The sequence below is a fragment of the Ambystoma mexicanum genome, chromosome 3q, assembly GCF_040938575.1.
Source record: "Ambystoma mexicanum isolate Mex_15411 chromosome 3q, UKY_AmexF1_1, whole genome shotgun sequence".
Taxonomy (NCBI): domain Eukaryota; kingdom Metazoa; phylum Chordata; class Amphibia; order Caudata; family Ambystomatidae; genus Ambystoma; species Ambystoma mexicanum.
The window spans coordinates 373,762,161-373,781,107 of NC_090926.1; the positions used below are offsets into that span (position 1 = coordinate 373,762,161).

Genomic DNA, 18,947 nt, shown 5'->3' on the forward strand with positions numbered 1-18,947 from the left:
TATTAACACGGTTGAATGCTTGACGCATGTCTATGAATGCTAGAAATAGTTTTTTGTTGTTTTTCAATGCGTCAAGTTTTAAGAGGTTCAATAAGGTGAGGTTTAATTCTACACCAACGCCTCTGGTGAAACCTGTCTGCTTGTCGTCAATATTTGTTATTGTCCATATGTCCATTGCCCAATTTATTTTGCAAAAAAGACGCAAAGATTTCCCCAATTACATCAAGCAAGGCAATCGGACAGTAATTTACAGGATCTGTTCGATCTCCTTTCTTAATGATCAGAACCACTATCGCCGATTGGCAAGAGCTTGCAATTTGTTTTGTCTTTGAAACCTGATCGAGAAGTTTTTTAATAAATAAGGCCCACTGACTTTTGTTTTTCCTTTAGCCTTAGGTTGGTTAACCCATCAGGGCCAAGTGTTCTGGAGTTTTTAAGCCTTGTGATGGCATTCTCCATGTCAGAGCTGTCCCACTCAAAATTCTATGCTGAATCCGGGATTTGTGGTGGGCCCAAATCTTTATCTGATGGTGCTTTAAATACTTTAGTGAAGTGCTCCACCCAAGCTGATTCATTCACTACAACCAGGTTTCACGACTCTGGCTTTGGTATATCACTTTTAACATGATTTCCGCTTGATCTTGTCACGAATCAGTTCATGCGAAATCAACCAGTTCTCATATTGTTGTTGAAGTCCATCAATGAACAATCCTTCTTAAGTTTTCTGAGCTCTTCTAACAAGTTTTTCTTTTCAATAAGGACTCTCCTACTAAATGGATGTTTATGTTTAAGATGAGCTGTTTTGAAGCCACTTGGTTGTGAGTGAAATTGTGCTAAAATGGAACGTAATTAATCAGGCTGTCACCTCGTACATTGGCCTCTACTAACCTGTCTGATAGCTCAACGATCTGTGTTGAACTCAATCTTACTCGGTTTAGGCCTTGGTTTATCTCCAACGTAGCTGTATAGACTTTACTTAATGTTATTTGGCTGGATTTGTTGTTGTTGAATTGTCATGTATTTCCTTATTGATGTGTTGTATATTCAAGTGTGAGGGTCAGAAACGCTTTGTTAGAGTGTTTTCTTTAGTTTATTTTAGGCTCGGAAATCCTCTTCAGGGTAGGGAAAGTGAGGTGTTTATCCAAAATTTTGAGTTAATAAAATGGCATTGTTTGAAAAACCTCCATAAAGTTGTCTGCCTCATGTTTCTGACCCCTCACACCAGGCATTAGACAAAAAGGCCTTCAGCCCTGATAGATAAACCATTCATTGTCTCATATTGCAGGCATGTGAAATCAGAAAGGCATGTGAATGGCCGAGCATGGGTAGGGGTGCGCTTGTCTCCGAAGGACAAACTCCTGGGAGTTTGGGCAGAGGTCTTGAGCTGCCAAAACATCCCAACCCAGATTTAGGGCACTAGCGCCCGCAGGAGGCTGGTCATCCTATTTGAACTACCAGGTGCCCAGAAACAGCACCCTTAAATCCAACACAACCAGATTGATTAGTGCGATTACGGAGAGGCGTAGGAGAAGTCCTGAGGCTGGGCAGCTGCTAAAAGGGGGTCCGGGAGGGAGGAGGACAGAGCACGCCGTCCGGTGATTTGTACTATGAGGTGCATGGGGTGAGGCCAAAAAATCCAGACTTGCGATGGGGAGGAATGGCGGGGGCGCTCGCGTGTCTGGGCTCATGAGTGGTGCTTCTTTGAGGGCCAATTCGACCTCAAAAGTATCCGCTGAGCTCATGTCCAACTACATCATGTAAGCTGCCCATGGGGAGGGAAACATTCTTAAATTTCCCGCCCATCATATTCATAGAACCCAAGTTGGCAAGGCCCAAGGCCACGTGGAAGGGGATTGGCATAGAGTAGATGCAGCCAATGGACCGAGGCACTATAGGGAACTGATGTTATGTATATAGGGGGTTGCCAATGAGGGTGGGGAATGAACACTATATACTGGTTGCGTCACATGTGATGAAATTGTCCTTTAAAATGTCTTGCATACTTTGAACTAACCAGTGTGCAACGTGGAAGTTGGGATTAAATGCCCCCACTGACATATTTTGCCTTTCTGTATAAGAAATAAACCATGCTATCCCTGCAAGAGGTGCACCAAGTCTTATTCCTTAGAGAATTGTTTTTTATCGTCTGGTTGTTGGTGGTCTGCCCTACAGATTTGGTGACCCTGACATGAACCCAGACCCTCTGCAGGGACAGAGTATTCCTGGCCCCAAATCTGGAGGGGCCGCACCTACCTGCAATGACCAGTCCCTTATGCAAAACCTGGAGAGGTTTACAGGAGCCATGTTGCCAAGATTCCTGTCTGTTCTTTGCAGCGTGGCGTCGCTCCCGGATTGTGCAGGCTGTTGATGGGACCCAGTGACGGAGTAATTCGGGAGAGGAGAGGGATAAGAGCGACTGTTGGTGAACAAGGAGACAGTGGTCATGGAGCGACTGATGTGTGGGTGTTGAGTAGAGAAACCAGGTGTCATTTTGGCTTTGACTTAGTTTGTATTATTATATGAAACAAGAAGGATGATGGAGTAACGGGATCCTTCCCGATTGGGCAAGCTCTGGATCTTTAAGGAAAAAAAAGGAACAGGGGTAGAGGCTCCATATACTGAGGGGGCCTGGGATCTCCCCGCCCAATATAAAGGGGGTGGGGGAACGAAAAGTAGTATTTTTGGTGTTTTATATTGAGGTTGTTTTTGTATTGGAGCGAACCAAGGAGAGGTCCAGGTGTGGTGTCTAGAATTTGTGAAGCAAAGTGGAGTGTGGGTGTGAGAGAGTGTGAGGCATATTGGTGGGAGATTAGGGTATGGGGTGAACCGGTGGCATGTTGCGACGAGGGGAGCAGGGGGAAGTGTTGGAAGGGATGGGGCAACGATACAACCAGGTAACACTGGATTGGAACTTGAATAAGCAACTATTATATAGTTAACATAGTGGCAGGGGCGGCTAACATGGACCCGGCAACTCCACTAGAGTATATATGTGTGCAGCTTTGCCATTGTAAAAGAAGAAGATAATTAAGTACCACAGACAGTGGGTGGCATAGACAAGGGGGGTGGGAGGGGAGATGTTCAAATCACTGCCTGAACAAGGGACGAATAACAAGTAGGCTTTAGGACATATATACACGTTTTTAGCAGCAAAATATAAGGGGAAAAATATTGAAGAAAAGTAGTGCTAGAATTGTGGAAGATGGTAGGAGACTTAGAAGTCCCACCTGATTGTGTCAAGACGGGGCCAGCCCACCTCCATCGTTTTTCCCCCGACACAAATCACCCCCATGCCTCATACAAATAAAATATAATTTAATCTACACAGGAACCCATTTCCCTACAGTCAACTGTGTCACTAGCACAGGCACCCTAGACCAGCAGCAGCCCCTAGTAGGGTGCTACCCCACGCACAAAGCCTCAGGATACACAAACCCAACATATGTCCCTCTGCCAGCCACCACTCTGCCACCTCCGTCCACACTGGCCCAATATCAGAATCTCCCAAACCCAATAGCGTCTGCAGCCGTGCGCAAGAGCAGGGAAACTTCGATCACAAACCACAAAAAGAGTTGGAGGAGGAGTTAAAGAGGACATAGGAGGAATTGGCATGGTTGAGGGTGGAGGAGAGGGGTGGACAGAAGGCACCAGTTACAATGGATGAATGCTCGATAGTGTGGCCATTAAAAACATGCATATCGAAAAGGAAGATAGGAAAAGAGGAAGACACTGGGCAGGAAGTTTAGATTATGGGACAGTGTGATCAGAGGAGGGGGTTAGAGAAGGACATGGGGGCGGAGGAATGGGACACAGTGGACGAGAAAGAAGATCTGCATGTTATATATACGCATAAGTGGAGAGCTTGTGGGGGCCCAGGTAGAGGAACCGGTATGGGCGCATGTCAGTGGCAAAAAGCAAACAAATGGAGAAGAGGAAGGTGAAAAATGTAATGGGGACAGTTCCCCATGTTCCATAAAGGACCAGAGAGGGACAGTATGTACCATGGCAGCACATGGATAAAAATATTCTGATCAAGGCCCCATCAACCATCATGGCAGGCGCGGGAAAGTAGATTTATGCATTTGAAAAACAAACAGCCAGCATCACTCCGGCCGTAGGTGATTCAAAAGGTTTATTTGTTGCAATATTAGGGGACCAGGCAGATGACATTTGGGTGAAAGCAGGATATCCCAGAGTACGTTTAGGGGAGGATATTCATGATGGGGTCCACTTTAATGACATCAGAGCGCAGGTGTGGACGTCACTGCGACGCGCCTACCCAGACACTCCGGACCTTATGTCAATCATGCGGCACACAATGCGGGATGATGAAGACCCCACCCAGTATATTTTACAGGCACAAGAGATGTGGAGGGTAGAGGTGGGGAAGTCATGGGATCGATCAATCCCATTCTTTCATTTCGTGGTTAAAAAAGGGTTCCCCAAGGAGGTGCAAAAGGGACTCGACAAGATAGTGGGGATCGAGACAAAGGGGTGGGTGGGGATACAGTCCATAATTATACAGCATTGCAAACGGCTGAGTGAAAATGAAAAGGAAACAACCCAACCAGTAGAAACAGAGAAAGTGAAACTAGTTCAGAAGAAGTTAGAGAAGAGGGCGGTGTAGCAGCGATACAAGACGCGCAGACAGAGCACAGGGCGGTCCACGCCAAAGTGCGAATGGCACCAACATGGGGAGGGGCCTACGAGTGGAATAGTGGGTCGCAACCAAAATATCAGCAGTGTCCCTAGGGAGGAAGGGGAGGATTCAGGGGGATGGGGCCCCTAGGGGGGAAATATGGGACAGTGTTGGACGTGTGAGAGGATGAGAAATTTTTCACAGGAGTGCAGCAACAGGCCAGTGACTACCGTAACTACCAGATGCCCCCCATATGCGCAGGGAAGCCTAGCTCTATATCAGCAACAGCCTTATGCCTCTGCACCTCCAGGATCCCTGCACAGTGTGTCACATTCCAGAGCCCACCTGCTCCACCTCCCACAGTTGCAAGGCCCAGTACCCAGTGGCCCCCCCAAATATGCAGTACAGCTGATGCAGCAGCATGCACCACAAGTATCTAACAGCAACGCAGTGACTTATGGCACAGTGACCTATTACCAAGGGGCGAGTGTGGTGGAGGGCAGCCCCTTTGTTTTCCCAGGGACAAACACATACCCCAGTTAGAACAACCCACAGAGAAACATAGCGTGCATAGCGTGCCCAGTCCTGTCAGTCACTACCAGCCTAAAGAGGAACCTTTGGTGGGCGTGGAGATAGGAGATAAACCCTTTATGGTGATGGTGGACACAGGTGCAACAAAATCTTCTATCAGCATGGGTCATTTCCCTTTGTCAGGTGAGGTTATGGACACACAGGGCTTCTCTGGGGCAGTGAGATTGGTTCCATTCACAGAAGAATTGGCCATCAAATTTGGAGACTGGGTAGTACGGGCACCGTTTTTGTTCTCAACAATGTCCCCTGTCAACCTGGTAGGATGAGACGTGCTCAGCATGCTGAATATATTGTTTCCTGAGAGAGGAGTAATGTGTTCCACCCCAGGAATATGCCATATAAGAGCAATGGTGGTTATACATGTACTGTGGTGCGAGACAGCAGCCTGAGGATTACCAGTGCATCCCAATTTATTTATCTACGGGGTTCAGTGCACTGCCCCAAGGGGCTAACAAGTGCTGCCGAATACCATCCGATTTCCTATTCAGGCCGGCCCAGCCCCAAGAACATGTTTCCAGGGACTATCATTTTGTTGGATCTGGAACGGGTGCTGGTGGCAAAGAAAAGGGTGGTCCTTAAAGGGTGGACAGAGACAGTGGAGAGTGGTGAACAGTGTGGCGCATAGAGCCAGCCCAGCCTTCAAAGGAAGTGACACTGATTTGTTTGAGAACAAGGATGACGAAGGAGAGATTGTCTTGGCAGTCTATGTTCCATGTAAGATAATGATACAGTACCGTCAGTTCCTATGTTTGTGGCCGAAAGCATCCCATCATTTGTTATTTAGCACAAGTGCCTGACAATTTATGGACAACAAACCCTCATGATGTGGGGCTCCAATGGAGCGCTGCACCCATACAGATTACCCTTACGCCAGGAGCAGTATTGACCAGAGTAAAGCAGTACCCACTGTCCAAAGAAGCAGAGGAGGGAATAAACAACACCATCACAGCACTGTTACACCAAGGCATTATTGTACCCTCTAATTCACCCTGCAACACAGCTATATACCCCATCAAAAGATCATCAGATCTAGTTGGAGTATGATCCAGGATTTACGCCCTCTGAATGATATAGTACAAGCTGAGTTTTCAGTTGCCCCTAACCCTGCTACAATACTACGCAATATACCCACTTTAGCGACCCACTTTACTGTCATTGGTCTAAAAAACACATTCTTCTCAGTGCCATTGCATTCTGACTCTCAATATCTCAAAGCGTTTGCACATGCCGGGAGGCGATTCCAACACATACGGCTTCCCCAAGGGTACTGTCAATCCCCCAGTAGCGTTAACAGAGTACATCATGCAGACTTGGGGAACACAGAACATACATGTTCAAAGCACGATGTTCAACGCATGATTATTCAGTACGTGGACGACGTGTTAGTGTGCAGTAACAGTAAGCAGCAGTTCAGTGACAACTCTATTGTCTTGATGCAATTAATGGCTGGAAAAAGGTACAAGGTGGACAGGGCAAAGTTACAATTATGCCAACAGGAGGTACTATACATCTGTCAACTAATTGCTGTCAGTGGCAAGGAAATAATGCCAGAACGCGCCACAACAGTACGTGGCAAACCTCAGCCAGTGACAGTCAAGGACATGCAGACATTCCTGGGTTGGTGTAATTATTGCAGGGCATGGATTTTTTACTACACGACGTACACACAACCACTACTGCATGCACTCAAAGAAGCCCAAAAGACAAAAAGCACGATCACGTGGATGGAGGAGATGCTCATTAGTTTGCAAGAATTGAAAAATTATATTGCCACGCACTCTGTCCTAGCAATATCTGACTATACACAAGACTTCTATCTGTTCTCACACTCAGACAGGCAGATAATCACAGTACTAACCAAGAAAAGCACAATGGGCCACAAGCCCCTTAACATGCTACAGTAGCATGTTAGATTCAATTATGTAGGGCCAGTTCCCGTGTGAACAAGCTCTAGCTGCAGCAGCTTTTGCTATAGAGAAGTCAGCCACTATTACGACGTGGTGCTCAGTAACTGTAGGTAGAGCATGCAGCGTTCGCTATTTTGGAAAGGTCCAAATCCACCTTGACCACACACAGAGCATTGGCCTATGAAGTAATACTGTCCAACCCTAACATTAACATCTTATGATGTAAAAGAGTGAACCCAGCTACCTTTTTGACAGAAACAATCACTGACACTGATGACGTACATGACTGTGCCACATACAAAGGTCCTTATGATGACATTCCAAAAACAAGAGACTATGCCCTTGACGACGGAGAAGTTTTCTTTGTTGACGGGTCAGTGACTATTGACCAGGTGATGGGCAAGAGGCACACGGGCCGCAGTGGTCTGCTTAGTAGGCAGAGAATATGAAGTGCTAGTACAGAATACTGCACTATTCAGCACAGGCTGCGGAACTGATTGCATTAATAGAAGCGCAAGGAGCCTCTCAGGGATGCAGAGTGACAATCTATTTTGACTCGGCTTATGTCACAACTAACAGACATTCAGGATGGTCCTGGTGGAAAAGGAGGGGGATTCAGGAGAGCAGACAGGTCACCAGTGCAGCATGCTGCCTCATTGGACAGGTCGATCAGGCCTTGCAAATTATAAAATATCCCACTAGACCTGCAGGGCGAGTTCGTTAGTTTACATACTCAACCTAAGTGAAATGCACTCACCCCAAGGTGACTGCTGACAAAATATTTACCAGTATTTTTTGTAAAATGGTGCATGTTGTCGTAAGCACACTTCATATTTGGTGCAATGTTGCCAAGCATGCACAGTGAAATTTGCATTTTCCAGTTTCTACAAACTGCAGTAAATGCAAAATACGTTTCTAACATCCCCATACTCGCCAGCAAGGTTGAGAATCCTGCATATTGGTGTTCACCCTCCATAAAAACTACTCATCAATGCTAGTGGGCTAGTAGATTTTGCTAGCCCTGTTGATCTATGCCTTGTCACGGCCGACACAAGTTCATTTATTTATTTTATGGGATAGCTTAGACAAGCTTTTCATAAATAAAAAAAATTACAATACTAAAATCAAGAATTTGTACACTACAGCAAAGAGAACAGTTTCATGGCAATACAATAAAATCCAACAATACATAGTTCAGCATACAATTTTCATCTAAAACAGAGAGAATAGAAAACGTATAGCAGCAATGCAAAGAGAAGTAGAAGAGTCGCATAACAAGTGTTGCCATAAAATATAAGACCAAAGTTCGTCTTCTGTTGGACCAAATTTAACAAGTGATTGTGTAGCTGAACCAATTCCCTACATCTAACGACCCAATGTTCTAATGTTTCCACCGCTTTTAAACAAAGGCAACATAACCGTGTATGCTTAGATGTTTTTTGCCTGGCACCAATGATATCTCCAGTGTAAAACAAATCCAGTTTTAACCTTACCATTCAATTTTGACATTGTTAAGATGGATGCCTCAATAAAAAATATTGCAAAGCATTAAAAGATCTGATATCATACAACAAATGATTAAACAATGTATATGTACTTAATAATTCCCTATTTAAAACCCGGTCATTTAAGAACAATTTTTTCTCTAACCAAAGAGAGTATTTAAGTAATTGTTGATGAGCCGAAATCACAGTGACATTTCACACTCAAGGCTCCAAGTGATAAAACTGGACATGAATTAGTGCTAATGACATTGTCAAAAAGAGTAAACAGCGAGCCTGCAGGAGGAAGCAAGAAATGTTGGCATAAGCATAAACGCCCCCAAGCTATTTGTGAATCTAAGGAAAGAATACCCAGCACGTGGTGAATAGCGGGCAATGGAATGACTTGGGGAATCCGATTTTATTTCCCCTCCAAATTCTTGCTTTCACCTTGGCCCAGTCTCTTTTTTACGAAAAAAGTCTCTGCACCATAAATTAGTTTAGGAACTAATTTTTGATGATAGTATAATAAAAACGAAAATTTGCCAAACCTTGAATCTAATATGCGCAAGTGAGAAATTACTGGAGAGGCCATTTGAATCGTGGACCTGACTAGGGCCTGTTTCTCTCCCTTAGCGGATATGGTCGCTGTTAGGAAAGTTTCCCATTTATGTGTAATTTTCCCTCCAGATGTGAACCCCCCAACTTTTTGCTCTGACAAGCCGTCTGCTTCACTCCGCTGGGTTTTCGCTCACTTTGTTATGGGGAAACTGATGTGCCCTTAAAGACAGTCAGTACTGGGAGACTTAGTTTCCCTTAGTCCTTTCCTATGTTGCAACTTTTCTGCAATATGTTACCAGTGCATAATTTACCTTAAAGGTACAGTGCGCTGGGGTCTTCCTTTCATTTCCAAAGGCCCTGGACTCCCTCAAATGATGTTTTGGTAGAAGTGCAGATGTGCCTCGGACAGGGCTGGTGGCAGCTTATCTTTTCGCATATTTCTAACCCTTTCTTGCCATGCAAACCGCATGTACCGCGGTTGGCACAGGAAGGTGGCCTGGCTCCAAAATGGCCAAGCCACAAGGTTCTTTGTTCTGTTCTTGGCCATCTTGTCCCTTTGCCTTCCCCAAGTCGAGCAGACCAGGGTCAGTCCTTATTTTGTCATGCACTCTCCCGCGAAATGCCAAGCTTTTGCGAGCTTCTGCATGCCTTGTGTGTGTGCCTCCAGGATGAGGGCTGGACTGTCTAGTTCCAATACACTTCCTGGGTGCGACAGAGTCTGATGTGCTGGGAATGACTGGGACCACTGTGGTCCGTGATTGGTCCACGTCCGGTGTGCCAGTACGTGAGCAGATCTCCCATTGGGTCCTCTTCGTTTTGGCACGAAGGAGATTCTGGATAAGAGAAGGCTCCAAGCACCCATACCAGGTCGATCTCTTGAGTTTGCACTGAACCTAGGCTAGGATCCAGGCATCCTGAAACTAAGAAGCCGAGTCGAGGAACCGCTGGTGACCCGCTGGAAGGTTTGGCACCCTGAGCCCGCTGTTGTCCCGCAGGACCCCTCTACATCTGATCGAACCAGAAGGTTTGCAATGGCACTTCGACCCATTTGAATTCACTGCATCTTCATCTTAACCTGCAAGCGAGCCTCTTCGGAAGTGCTCTGGGACCATCCAGTGAACCGACCAGCTGAAACCCCCACCTTTTCGAGTTGACACTTGAAACTTGGGAGATTGTAGGCACTGGTTCCGATGCACTCTCCTGCCGAGTTTCATACACCCGGGTGCCCTAGGTCTGGAATTTGGAGAGTACACTTGAACCTGAGTGCACGCAGTCACCGTGTCACCCAGCCGTGGGGACGAACTTAGCAGGTGCCTTGCTGCTGTGCCCCTCTGTGCCCTGAATCCTGCTGCAGTGAAACTGGCCTGATCCCTTCACCAGGAGCAGTGAAATTGCCACTGTCCTGCCACGGAACCATCGCTGTAACTCAGCTGCTGAAATCCTCAGAGTCGCACAATTGCCGCACTTGAACCTGCAACCGTAGGGACTGGACTGCCTCTTAGTTAGGGACTAATTGATGAAGAACTGCCTAAAGTCTATTTGCACGGTTTGCTCCCTCTCTCCATAGGTTGTGGACCCATTCTGTGGACAATTCCTTTAGGCCACTTGGTAACTGTATATATGTTTCATAGAGGTGTTGTATTGGTTTGAAGTATGACTGTTGATATTTGCTTTGTGTTTGATTTCAAAGGCCATGAATAAAATGTATTTGTATTTTTGATATATACACCTGATTGGGAGTTGTAGTGTCCTTCACTGTGTGTGCTCATTGTGGGCTTTCAGTCACCCTCACCCTTTCTGAGACCTAGTCTTGACCGCTGTTAATGCCACCTTGATTGGTCTGGATTGTCCAGAAGGTTACCCTGTTCCAAGAAACTAGGCTGGCCTTCTAGACCTCTGCCCACCAGGTCAGAGTTCAGAAATCCTTCTTAACAGTCGCTCCCAAATATTTAAAATGATCCACCTTTTCAAGGAGCCTCCCAGAAAGTGCAATTGCAAGCCTTTTCTTTTAGGATTAGACGTCACAGATCCTTTTGGATTCATGATCTAAACTTTGGATTTCTCTGCACTAAGAGTTAAGTCGAAGCCATTGCAGTAATTATTTACAGCCGATAAGACCCGCTGCAATCCAACCGGTGTAAGATCGAATAAGACTGTCGTTGGCAAACAGCAAGTAATTTAAAGAGACTGATCCAAGTTTAGGAGGATTAGTTCCAACGTTGTCCAGAGCCAAATTAAAATCCAAAATATATAGGCTAAATAAAAACGGGGCCAAAACACAACCTTGGCGTAATACCCTACTCACGGAAATCCACTTTGTGTGGGAACCCTGCTGATCCAGATGCACTCTCAGCCTATTGTTTGAATGGAGGGCAATGAGGATATTCCCCCCACGGCATCCCGCTGTACTACTGCAGCAGCCGCAGTCTCTGCTTCGTTCTGCCGCTTCCCCTGCTGTCCCCTTTTGGCTCGCACCCGACAGGCCTTTACATGTTTAAAGGTCCAGCTCAGGTGTGGGTAATTATGAAAACTAGACCGTACCTCACACTTTGGGGACTCTTGATCCCTCTTCCTCATCTCAGTACTCGGAGTAGTATAGGACATGAAGTCCACAATGTTCCTAAGTGTTTTAGCTTGTGAATCTTCATTTCTACAATAGGCCATGCCCATTGATTCGCCTGGATGTCTCCTCTCCCCCTCCCAGGCCCAGCTGGTGCTGCCACTGCTCCCTGAATCCAGTTGGCCAAGCGTGCTCTTGATTCTTAAATCCCCACAAATGCGGATGACCCTGCCCCATAAAACCTCTGAGTTGTGTATTATTTATATATCTATGCTGTTTATAACATGCAACACGTAGACAGGTGGAAGGCACCAGAGAGCAAAGGGATTGGTTTGAAGTAGCAGGAGATGGAGAGGGGAGGGGTGGATAAGAAATTGTGTGTGAGGGAAAGAGAGAGAGAGAGAAGCGAGTAAACAACTGACAGAAACCTTTGCATTCAAGGTCCCGGGTACACGGAAAAGCAGATGCATTTCTTAGTTACAATTTTGAGCCAATAGGCCTAATGTTTTTTGGCAATAAGGGCAAGGCAAGTATTTCTAACTTCATCATACAGTGCACCATTACATATATAGGGGTGCGTGAGTAAAAATATGTCGGGTCGTGGGTACATTTAGAAGCAGGGAGATTGTTTTGTGGGTTATTTCCGGGAAAGAAGTGTTTTCAAGGCTTTCCCGACTTCTTGTTCGGTTCCAACCTCAAGTCAATGGGGAAACTGTTCCAGGACTCGGGGCCTTTGTAGGTGAACCTTTCCTTGTGGTGACATTTACTTGAGGCAAGATGCTGTTGCCCTCTGCATCCTGGGCTGGGAATGCTGATGCACCACAAATCCCATGGGCTGGGGATCCTGCTAACCCCTGAATCCACCAGATACTCCGGATCCATAAATGCCCTGGGCATTAGATGCTGCTGCACCATGAATGCACATGGTTTTGGATACTACTTCCTCATAAATGCCCTGGGCTGAATATGCTGCTGGCTACCTAAACCTCTGGACTATGAGTGCTGGTGGCCCACGAATCCCCTGGGCTGCGGGTGCTGCTCCCTCAAGAACACCCTGGAACTGGGATGCAGCTGCCCCATGAACCGGTGGGATGGGGATGCTGCTTCCCCATTAATCTCCTACAGTGGGGTGGAAGCTGCCCCACGACCTCCCCTCCCCCCTAGCCCCTTGACTGTAGATGCTGCTCCTTTATGAATGCCCTGGTTTGGAATGCTGCTGCCTCATGAATGCAGGGGAGTTGATGCTGCTGCCCCATGAATCCACTAGAATGGACATGCTGCTGCCCAATGATCCCCCTAGATGGAGATGCTACTGCATCCCGAATCTCCTGCTATGGAGGTGCTACTACACCGTGAATCCCCTAGGGTGGGATTGTTTCTACACCATAAAGTCTCCTTTGCTGCGTATGCTACAGCCCCGTTAATCCCCTGGGCTAGGGATGCTACTGCCCAATTAATGCACTGGTTTGGGGTGCTGCGAACCTCTGAATCCCCTGGGGTTGGGATTAAAGACTGCCCCTGAATCTACTGGAATGGGCTGCTTTTGCGCCCATAAACCAATGGGCTTGAGGGTGCTGCTGCTACCCTAATTCCCTGTGCTGGGATTGCTGCTGTCCTCCTATGCCCCTGGGTTGGGGATGTAGCTAGTAGGGCTGAGGCTGTTCCAGTTTCTTAAAAGCCTTGGACCGATTATGCTGCCATCCTCTAACGGTCAGTGGGCTGGGTTGCATTAGGTTGCCTCTGAATTCGGTGCTGAGGTTACTGCCCCCGTAGCTCATGAGTGCGAGCTCCCTGCAGCCAGTGCTGCTGCTACCACTCCATTCTCTGGCACGGAAAAGATGCGCTGGATCTGCTCTGCCTGAATTCCCTGGCATGCGGTTACCTCAAATTCCTTCGGGAGGAGCTGTTTCTACCATCGCATTACCTAGGATGGGATTGCTAGCCCTGTAACCTGAGCTGGGTTGCCTCTTTTTGCCCTTGAATACCCCGCTCCGTACCTTTATTTTCCCCAGATCTCACCGGCCGACTCTCTCCATCTTGTGAGCTGTCAGAGGCTGCCAGAGAGTCACATGATTATGTTTTGTCACGTGGTTACCTTGATCTAGTCCCAGGAAGTGGCAAACGCTTTCTACATACACAACGGCGCCCAACATTGAAGAGGGAAAAAAAGTAAAATCTATTGCTGTACTAAATACTTGAACAGGTGCTTCTAAAAGAACGGAGCCAAGTCATCACTGTTTTAAATGAAATAGATGTAACCCATTGTAATTAATTTCCATATTGGTCTGCTCCCTAACGTAGAATCATTGAGATACTACCCAAGCTGTAAAAAAGCGCAAGAACATTTCTATCTTGCAATATGTTATATCTACCTCCGCCAGAGGTCGCGAAATCACGGAAGTAACATGCTAGAGTCGATAAGGTAGGGTAAAACGTGGAAGACAGGAAGAGTACGACAAGACATGCCGGTGCAACATCATTGGGCTGGTACCGATCATGTCACTGATGAGGGTGTTTCAGAAAGATTTTAACCACACCCTCTCGCACTTCGTTCGTATTTTATGGGGTACATATCTGACTGCAAAATCAAAAACCCTGAGATGCATTTTATTCGAAGCCACGCCCACAACTATTCGTGACTCCACCCACCTGAACCGTCATCATGTAAAAAAAAAGTCAAAGGCAGGCTGCGAAATATACATTGTAAGAGCTCACAGGTGCCCTATATGGCAGAGCGCGCAGAGCAGAGGATCAGAAGAACCTTAACAGGCTGATTCATGGAATTAATGTGCGCCGAAAATTTCAGCGCAAGCGTGCGAAAACGTGCGATTCGCAGTGAAAGAGCGAAAATCGTAGTGCAAGTGTGAATATCGCAGGGAAACCAGCGCACATCTATTCATGGAAGTCTGTGCGCGAGTAAAATCAGGGATGTGCGCTGAAAAAGTGCGCGGCGCACGCCGGTGCACAGGTCATCTAACGACGTGCGCTAAGGCCACAGCGAAAGTGCACATAGCGCGGCGCACATAACAAAATTAGGCGGAACATGGGGCGTAACACTCGGAATGGGGAACAACTCGTGAAAATGTGGGCGTCATGGGGGAAGTACAGGAGGCAAGTGCGCGGAACGCCCACACGCTCGTCTACAACACGTATTCATGGAATCGAATAGGGTAAACCAGCGCACGGGCAAAGACGCGCACTGACCCAAACCCGTCCGCCACACGAAGGCAGGCGGTAGCGTCCCTGCGCTGGAAAAAAATGTGCGCCACAATGCGCTAACAAAAAGCACGGATACACAGCTCTGATGAATGTCCCATACTGTGGCCCCCTAGGACAAATGACGTGCAAAGGGGTACGCGACAAACAGCGACACCCGCTGTGTGAAAAATTAGCTTGTGCATGTATTTCGTGTGTGCGCGGGAAGTTTTACACACGATCGGGCCTGGGGGAGCGGGGTACGTGTATTTCAGGGGTGCGCGTGAAGTTCTACACGCGATCGTGACTGGGTGAGCGTGATACATGTATTCCAGGGGTTCGCAGGAAGTTTCAAACGCGATTGGGCCTGGGCGAGCGGGGTACGTGTACTTCAGGGGCTCGCGGGAAGTTTCACACGCGATATGGCCTGGGCGAGCGGGGTACGTGTACTTCAGGGGTGCGCGTGAAGTTCTACACGCGATCGTGCCTGGGGGAGCAGGATACGTGTATTCCAGGGGTTCGCGGGAAGTTTCAAACGCGATAGGCCCTGTGCGAGTGGGGTGCGTGTATTCCTGGGGTTTGTGTGAAGTTGCACATGCAATTGGCCTGGGTACGTGTGAATCTCGGGTTCACGGGAAGTCTCACACACGATAGGCCCTGTGCGAGTGGGGTGCGTCTATTCCTGGGGTTCGCGTGAAGTTTCACACGCGATTGGCCTGGGTATGTGTAAATCTGGGGTGCGCGGGAAGTTTTACATGCGATTGGCCTTGGTCGAGCGGGGTACGTGTATTTCGGGGGTGCACGGGAAGTATCACATGCGACAGGCACTGTGCGAGTGGGGTACGTGTATATCTGGGGTGCAGGGGAGTCCTACACGTGAATTGGGTCATCCCTCTACACCCTCCACGGCCCCTGCAGGCAGCCCACACCACAGGGGACTTCATGTCCCGCAGGCAGCCCATCCACCATGGGCATGCCCCCCAGGCAAACCACATATCAGCTTGCACTACTGATCACCAACGCATGACCCCCTCACCCCCCACCCCCGAGCAGTGCAGGGCACCTGCCAGCAGGCCCCCACTCATGTCCCCTTGCACCCCCACCCCCAGCAGTACAGGGCACCTGCCAGCAGGCCCCCACTCATGTCCCCCAGCACCCCCACCCCCCAGCAGTGCAGGGCACCTGCCAGCAGGTCCCCACTCATGTCCCCCAGCACCCCCACCCCCAGCAGTGCAGGGCACCTGCCAGCAGGCCCCCACTCATGTCCCCCAGCACCCCCACCCCCAGCAGTGCAGGGCACCTGCCAGCAGGCCCCCACTCATGTCCCCTTGCACCCCACCCCCCAGCAGTGCAGGGCACCTGCCAGCAGGCCCCCACTCATGTCCCCTTGCACCCCACCCCCCCAGCAGTGCAGGGCACCTGCCAGCAGGCCCCCACTCATGTCCCCTTGCACCCCCACCCCCCAGCAGTGCAGGGCACCTGCCAGCAGGCCCCCACCCATGTCCCACTCATGTCCCCTTGCACCCCCATCCCCCAGCAGTGCAGGGAACCTACCTGCAGGCCCCCACCCATCTCCCCTTGCACCCCCACCCCCCAGCAGTGCAGGGCACCTGCCAGCAGGCCCCCACACATGTCCCACTCATGTCCCCTTGCACCCCACCCCCCAGCAGTGCAGGGCCCTGCCAGCAGGCCCCCACTCATGTCCCCTTGCACCCCCACCCCCCAGCAGGGCAGGGCACCTGCCAGCAGGCCCCCACTCATGTCCCACTCATGTCCCCTTGCACCCCAGCCCCCAGCAGTGCAGGGCACCTGCCAGCAGGCCCCCACTCATGTCCCCTTGCACCCCCACCCCAGCAGTGCAGGGCACCTGTCAGCAGGCCCCCACTCATGTCCCCCAGCACCCCCACCCAGCAGCAGTGCAGGGCACCACTCATGTCCCCCAGCACCCCCACCCACCAGCACTAAGGGCACCTGCAAGCAGGCCCGCCCTCATGTCCCACTCATGTCCACTTGCACCCCCACCCCCCAGCAGTGCAGGTCCACTTGCACCCCCACCCCCCAGCAGTGCAGGGCACCTGCCAGCAGGCCCCCACTCATGTCCCACTCATGTCCCCTTGCACCCCCACCCCCAGCAGTGCAGGGCACCTGCCAGCAGGCCCCCATTCATGTCCCCTTGCACCCCCACCCCCAAGCAGTGCAGGGCACCTGCCAGCAGGCCCCCACTCATGCCCCACTCATATCCCCTTGCACCCCCACCCCCCAGCAGTGCAGGGCACCTGCCAGCAGGCCCCCACTCATGTCCCACTCATGTCCCCTTGCACCCCCACCCCTCAGCAGTGCAGGGCACCTGCCAGCAGGCCCCCACTCATGTCCCACTCATGTTCCCTTGCAACCCCACCCCCCAGCAGTGCAGGGCATCTGCCAGCAGGCCCCCACTCATGTCCCCCAGCACCCCCACCCCCCAGCAGTGCCGGGCACCTGCCAGCAGGCCCCCACTCATGTCCCCTTGCACGCACCCCCACCCCCCAGCAGTACAGGGAACCTGCCAGCAGGCCCCCACTCATGTTGTCCCACTCATGTCCCCTTGCACCCTCACCCCACAGCAGCGAAATGTTGATCCCATGACACAAACCAAAAGTCAACTATGTACATCAACACATGTCCGCCACACGAAGGCAGGCGGTAGCATCCCTGCGCATTAAAACAATGTGCGCTAACAAAAAGCCGTATATACAGCTCTGATGAATGTCCCATACTGTGGCCCTCTAGGACAAATGACGTGCAAAGGGGTACGCGACAAACACGGACACCCGCTGTGTCAAAAATAGCGTGTATTTCGGGGGTGCGCAGGAAGTTTCACACGAGATTGTGCCTGGGCGAGTGGGGTACGTGTACTTCAGGGGTTCGCGGGAAGTTTTACACACGATTGGGCCTGGGCGAGCGGGGTACCTGTACTTTAGGGGCTCGCTGGAAGTTTTACACTCGATTGGGCCTGGGCGAGCGGGGTACATGTACTTCAGGGGCTCGCGGGAAGTTTTACACGCAATTGGGCCTGGGCGAGCGGGGTACGTGTATTACTGTGGTGGGTGTGGAAGTACAGGAGGCAAATGCGCGGAACGCCCACACGCACATGTCAAAAAAGACGCGCTAATCCGGAAACACTTACGCCAGCAGGAAGCAGGCATACGTCGACCTGCGCAGCATAAAAGTGCGTGCAAACAACAAACAAGCTCAGAAGCAAGGATGAATATACCGTTCCTAGCAGCAGTGGCCGTGGGATACCGCAGGAGGAGGAGGAGGATAGTCAGGGCCAGAATTTTTACACCCAGAACCAGCCTTTTTGGGATGCCTGTTGACCACGTGTATGGGAGGTACAGGTTTCCACCTCACATAATACTCGACCTGGTCAGTGAGTGGGAGGATGACCTCACATCCCCCACCCTCTGCTCCCAAGCACTCAGCCCCCTGGAGAAGGTCCTTAATGTACTGCACTTCTTGGCCACTGGATCATTTCAGCGGACAAGTGCCAAAGTGGGGGGGTGTCACAGGCCACGCAGTCACGCTGCCTACACCAGGTCTTGGACATCATGACTGCACGCCCATCAGTACGCAGGCACATATACCTGCCCAGAACACCTGTAGAAAGGCAGGCTGTCGTCCAGGATTTTAACGGGGTGGCACACTTCCCCAAAGTGCTAGGTGCCATTGACTGCACCCATGTGGCTCTACGTCCCCCCAGGGCATCTGAGCACATCTATAGAAACCGCAAGCACTGGCATTCCATCAATGTCCAGGTAGTATGTGATGCCAAGGGAATCATCACCTCAGTATATGCCAACTATCCAGGGTCCACCCACGACAGTTTCATTTACAGAATGTCAACCCTAAACCGGGACCTAGAAGCTGGGCGGCATGGCGATACATGGCTGATCGGTGAGTATAAATGCCACAGCACATGCATGCATGTCAGATACTGAGTAATGTCACAACCCCACTAATGATACCCATCACCA

At 49.8% G+C, this 18,947-nt stretch overlaps 1 protein-coding gene across 2 annotated transcripts in view; it reads right to left on the reverse strand.

Annotated features, from left to right (window-relative positions):
• LOC138582588 (proton-coupled amino acid transporter 1-like) overlaps window positions 1-13,821 on the reverse strand; it is a 626,077-nt gene extending 612,256 nt beyond the window's left edge. Inside the window, exon 1 of one of the 2 annotated variants that reach the window (XM_069654001.1) lies at window positions 13,737-13,821. The gene's annotated coding sequence lies outside the window, so the exon portion shown is untranslated. The remainder of the gene's footprint in view (window positions 1-13,736) is intronic. The other variant, XM_069654002.1, reaches the window with a different exon arrangement.
• Between the last annotated feature and the right edge of the window lie 5,126 nt (window positions 13,822-18,947).